The 6,485-nt window shown below is 33.0% G+C and overlaps 1 long non-coding RNA gene across 1 annotated transcript; it reads left to right on the top strand.

Annotated features, from left to right (window-relative positions):
• Positions 1-1,268: 1,268 nt before the first annotated feature.
• On the top strand, positions 1,269-6,177 carry LOC127158858 (uncharacterized). The gene is made up of 5 exons (XR_007826291.1): positions 1,269-1,905; positions 2,096-2,180; positions 2,281-2,348; positions 2,906-3,035; positions 5,664-6,177. It is a non-coding gene; the product is annotated as an uncharacterized LOC127158858 (long non-coding RNA).
• Positions 6,178-6,485: the final 308 nt, after the last annotated feature.

Raw genomic sequence — 6,485 nt, 5'->3', positions numbered from 1 at the left:
GTTTACAGTTGGTTTGATACCTTTATCTCAAACGGTGTCAGAGTTTAATGAATTTAAGTGGGTACAGTATATTACATATATCACAAATACAGTTTCAGCACTGTATATAAAAACAATAAAGCAATATTCTGAAAAAACAAGCTTTGTGCATGACAGTGAATAATATTTAGAAATGTTTACAGTTGGTTTGATACCTTTATCTCAAACGGTGTCAGAGTTTAATGAATTTAGGTGGGTACAGTATATTAAACATTAAAAATACAGTTTCAGCACTGTATATAAAAACAATAAAGGAATATTCTGAAAAAACAAGCCTTGTGCATGACAGGGAATAATATTTAGAAATGTTTACAGTTGGTTTGCTACCTTTATCTCAAACGGTGTCAGAGTTTAATGGATTTCTATTATTTCATACATTAAAAGTTGTAAAATTATTATAAAACCCATAAAATGCTAATTCCAAAAACTAAGTCTTGTGCAATGACAAGTATGTTTTTCTGAACATTTTAGTATTGGTTTTATAGTATAATGTCATATAGTTTAATTGTTTAATTAATTTAGAAGGTTAATTTATTTATTATTTTTTTTCTAGAAATTAAGCTTTGTGCAACGTAAAGGACATATATATAAGTCTACCTTACCTAATTTGGGCTAAAAACATAACAGGCGCAAAGAGTTTAATTGGTTTGAAACCAAATGTCTGATGAATGTCAAACATCAAACTAACTTTACCGTGAGGGGGAAACCCGTACTACACTGCAAACTTCACCGAAATGAACCACGTTGTTTATTTAAGTGCTTTGCAGCCGATTGCAAACAGACTTTCTGTACATATGCATCATTTAAGGCTCATTTTTACAGAAAACATAATGTTAATGCGCCTGTTGACATTACTGTCGGGACAGCTGTTAACATTACCGCTATTAAATGTGCAGTCACATCCATTTGAAGTGTTAAGACAAAACACTTAAACAGCACTACCTGTATGGAACAGCATCCACTTTACTGTACCTTATCTGTTAACCACTAACAGAAAAAGTATGCTTTTAGGTTTTGGGTTAATGTTAATGTTTTAATAAGCATTGTTTTTGGTTCAGTTCAATTGGTAAACTGGCTTATTTCACATTTTGGTAAAAGTTATTAATGTCTAATGATTACCTAAGAACAATGTAACATTTTGGACATTTTTGTTAAAGGCTGTATTTGTTCAGTTTTTAAAAAAAAAAAAAAAAAAAAAAAAAAAAGCAATTTTTTTTTTTTTTTTTTTTTTTTACATTTTTCTAAAGATGTTACAAAACAAATTGATTATACTCCCTGCATATAGTGTGATATGCTTTTAGTTTTGGATTTTAGAAGTTTTGTTTTTTCAAAATAGTCTGATACAACAGGGAGTTTAGAGTGTTTGGCTGTTTACATACTGATGTTAATAAACCTTTTGGAAAACTTTCCAGACACTTTTTTTCAGTGATTGTTGTAACCTTTCAAATTAAGTTAATGGCTGATGGCATTGCTAAGATCTAGGAATCTACTTAAAAGTAAGTAAATACTTTCAAATTTTTCTGCTAAAAGTGAAATAGCTTTTACAGACACACACAGACACATTGTATAAGCTATTTTCATAACTAGTGTAAAATTGAAGTCTTTCAATTCTGACACATTTCAAGCACTGCATTCAAACTTCAGTAGATGATGACTTTGAGGAAACAACTTTCTGGACCTTTGTGACAAAAGAAAGTGGTGAAATTGTACTCTTTTATCAACAGTATTTATTTAATTTACTGGTTTTAACTTTTAATGACATGTTTTTGCTGTATCCACTTTATTTAACAAGAGACACAATGGAGAGAGATCAGGATTGCAGCACCAGGACACAGGTGGAAGTGAACTTTGGTTGCTACAATAATGGTATGTGTTGTGTTGAACCTGATTAGCCACTTGTGAGGCACAACTGTTGGTTTTTCACTAAATGTGGCCATTTATTTATTACATGTAATTTGCAAACTGCATTTAAAAGAGTGAAAGATATGCTTGAAAATATGTTGTCTTATTTAGGACAATATTTTTCCCTTTACCTGTTTTTGTTATGTTATGCCAGGTGTTGTACGCAACAAGGACCTCTTCAATCTCTTTTTCCTGACAGTATCCATTTGGATTTCGATACTTTTCAAGAATAAATAGCAGTAAGTTTTGCTGTTCATTATACATTAATTTCTTTTACTTTCTTACCAAAAACTTTTGAAGTACTATTTAATTATTTAACCCTTTCTTTAACTTGCACAGCTGGAAATTTCAGTGCTTCCAACTTTGCAGAAATGTGGGATGGCCAAGTCTCAGAGTGCTAAGCTTCAGTGAGTACATTTCATTCATAAGCTTTTAAAGTAACTGCCCTGCATCAATATTTGTCAGATCATACATGTTACCTTTTGGTCAGCTGCTCAAATAACTTTACTCTGTTTTTTTCTAAAGAGTATTTTATTACAACATAAATGTGTTCACAATCTTTCATTCTATAGCAGTGCATATGTCAGTTTTTAATTTCAAAACAGAGGTCCTAATGCTTGATCTCAACTGATGTGTAAAATATTGTTTATGCTAATTTTTCTAAACTTTTAACATCATATTACTAAAATTGCTTGCACATTTACAGATTAATATTACCACACGTTCACCACATTCTGTCATCTTAGTGAAGCTTGTATGCATGCATGTAAAAGATCTTGAGTAAAATGTATTATATATTCATGATGATTACTTTTTTAGTTGGAAATAACACAACCTGCTTAATATTTCTAAGCGAAGCACTTACTGTAGCTAATGTGTAAATGCTATAAAATTTGTTATATCACTTAACTATTTATGTTATCATTTTTTTTCTTTTTTTGTTTCTTATCTCCTTTTTGCAAAGAGGATCATGTCAGCACCAGCTCAAAGTTCCAGTTTTCTGAACATTGTATCCTGTGAGCAAGAGACTCTGTCCAACCTCTCTTCAGTCAAGTCTGGACCCAATAAGACAGCAGTCTCAAGGACAATTAATGGTAAGTAGTGGTATAGTTCAGTGTAACAAATGCTAGGTAGATTCAAGCACAACACTCAGTTCAAACTATTAGTGAATAATAAAAAAAAATATTTATTTCATCATTTTATTTTTACTATTAAAAAGATCAAAGATACACTTTGAGGCGCCACGTAGGATTTAAATCAAACCTCGCTTATCAATACATACATAAACATGTGCATATACACCTAGAAATTACTTGCATATACATGTATACTGTTGGGTGTTCAAAATATATATATGAAATACACGTGCACACTAATATGAAATCCATACCAATACATCTTTTCTTAGTAATGAATATATATACACTTGTGAATAACTTGTATATACATATAAACTTAATGCATGCATACGTTAATAGACACTCGCTTATACGTATAAACTTGATCCATGCATATACACCTACAACAACACGCACATATACATATAAACTCGCTGCATGCAGACACACCTGTACACACTCGCATATACATATAAACTTAATCCATGCATATACACCTAAAAACACTCGCACATACATATAAACTCGTTGCGCGCATATACACCCATAAAACACTCACGCAAACATACAAAATAAATTTCAGGTAAGACGCAGGCTTTAGTTGTGTATATACATATATGCAAGTGATTTCAATTGTGGATGTGCGTTAACTTTTCAGTGTAAACGGAAGGCATTTCAGTGTAAACGGAAGCAGCGGCACTTCCGGCGGAATCTCCAGATGCCGGGGCATTTTAAAACGCTTAACGTGACTTAATGCATTAAAATAGTGTTTTAAAAATAACTTTAATATAGCATACGATGTACCAGGGGCGAATTTCCACTGGGCACTTTTCAAAATCCCGTTCAGCACCGCCGAGAGTTCGCGCGATTGTTCAAACAAAACCGAAAGTAAAACGCGCACGCGCCTTCAAAAGCAATTTTAATACCCCGCGTTTAGAGCGCGACTCCCCAATGCGTGCAAATTAGGCTACATAACATATTTAGGATGTTATTAGTATGTAGGCTATAATAGGTTGTGTAGTTGTCTATAGTTCTCTATCATGTTTGAAAAATTTAGTCTCTATTTGCACTTTGAATATTGAGAGAGTAGCCTACTTGGCTACTATAACTAGGACTGTATAAACTAGGACTATATATATATATATATATATATATATACATACTGTCTTTATTTATATGTTAAATTTGCGAAAAAGAGCTTTAGTTAGGAGGTCAAACATTCAAGAAGCTCATAATTCATGTACAGTTCTAAGGTCTGAAGAGACTTATGAAATCATGCAGGAGAGAATTAAGCCAGTCAGTTGAGTTTGTAGCAAAACTTTTTATGGTGCTTGAGTGTTGTTGTCTTTTACTGCATGTGATAATTCATACTCAGAAAGTAGAGAACATAGTTAAAACAATTCAAATAGAGACCAAAATTTTTGAGCATGATACAGAACTATAGACAACTACACAACCTATTATAGCCTACATACTAATAACATCCTAAATATGTTATGTAGCCTAATTTGCACGCATTGGGGAGTCGCGCTCTAAACGCGGGGTATTAAAATTGCTTTTGAAGGCGCGTGCGCGTTTTACTTTCGGTTTTGTTTGAACGATCGCGCGAACTCTCGGCGGTGCTGAACGGGATTTTGAAAAGTGACTAGTGGAAATTCGCCCCTGGTACATCGTATGCTATATTAAAGGTCTTTTAAAACACTATTTTAATGCATTAAGTCACGTTAAGCGTTTTAAAATGCCCCGGCATCTGGAGATTCCGCCGGAAGTGCCGCTGCTTCCGTTTACACTGAAATGCCTTCCGTTTGCACTGAAAAGTTAACGCACATCCACATATGAAATCACTTGCATATATGTATATACACAACTAAAGCCTGCGTCTTACCTGAAATTTATTTTGTATGTTTGCGTGAGTGTTTTATGGGTGTATATGCGCGCAACGAGTTTATATGTATGTGCGAGTGTTTTTAGGTGTATATGCATGGATCAAGTTTATATGTATATGCGAGTATGTACAGGTGTGTCTGCATGCAGCGAGTTTATATGTATATGTGCGTGTTGTTGTAGGTGTATATGCATGGATCAAGTTTATACGTATAAGCGAGTGTCTATTAGCGTATGCATGCGTTAAGTTAATATGTATATACAAGTTATTCACAAGTGTATATGTATTCATTACTAATAAAAGATGTATTGGTATGGATTTCATATTAGTGTGCATGTGTATTTCATATATATATTTTGAACATCCAATAGTATACATGTATACGCAAGTAGTTTCTAGGTGTATATGCATGTGTTTTATGTATGTATTGATAAGCGAAGTTTCATTTAAATCCTACGTGGCGCCTCATAATACACAGTACAAATGCACAAATGAAATAAACAGTGCTTTATTTTTTCAGCTACAATAGGTGTAGATGTGTGTATTTCAGTCTTTTGCCCTGATACTCGTATTGATTATCAAAGTAGACTGCATAATTCAGAGTGTTGCTTGCTTGTGTGTAGTTCATTAATAATCAATTTGACAAAAGAAGACTGAGTTTATCTCTGTTTAAGCATATTGCTTATGAACTAACTTGTCTTTGTGTCTGTTTTCTGCAGATAGATCATGCCAATCCACATTGAAATAGTGACAACATTCAAGTCTTCAAGCAGTACATTTCCAGTTTCTCGAACTGACTCAGTCCCATGTCTTCCGTCAAGTGTGGACTCATTACTGTTGTTCAACCAGACAAGCGGCCCTGATTGATGTTTATGTCATCATTGATTATCCTGAATTTATATGGACACATTTTATTTCCAAGATCAACACGTCTTTGTGAGTACACTGGTCAAGTTATTGGATCAGCTCAGACTGTTTTAACACAGTGCCTGTGTGCAGAATCTGTTTCTTTAAAATCTAATAATTATGGTTTGTGCCTTGATTTACTATAGACAGTATTTATTAGTTAATTTAGCAATTCCAATAACCTGACTGATTACTGTAAAATCTGTGGCAAACAACTGTAATGCCTTTTGTATTTTACCGTATTTTTTGCAGTGAAATTCTGGCAACCACAGCTGCCGGTAATTTTCTGTAAAATTGAACATTACAATAAAATACTATAATATTCTATACAGTTGTATTGTGTTTGTTACGTAAATAGAATGTAATTAGTTTGACAGTATATTTATTATATTAACAGTAGTTTACTGTAAGAAAATCTACATTTACAACTGCTTATTTTAAAGTAAATTACTGTAAACATGTTTACAATATATCTGTTTTATTTAACAGAAATGTACTGTAAACAAGCAGCAGTTCTCAAATGTAAAATTTACGGGTTATCAAAAAGTATTCTGTAAAGCATTTCACATTGTGACCATATATTTTACGGTGAACTTCTGGCAACCACAGCTGCCGGTATTTTACCGTATATTATA

The sequence above is a fragment of the Labeo rohita genome, unplaced genomic scaffold (assembly GCF_022985175.1).
Source record: "Labeo rohita strain BAU-BD-2019 unplaced genomic scaffold, IGBB_LRoh.1.0 scaffold_174, whole genome shotgun sequence".
NCBI classification, from domain to species: domain Eukaryota; kingdom Metazoa; phylum Chordata; class Actinopteri; order Cypriniformes; family Cyprinidae; genus Labeo; species Labeo rohita.
This window is presented reverse-complemented; position numbering and strand designations above follow the sequence as displayed.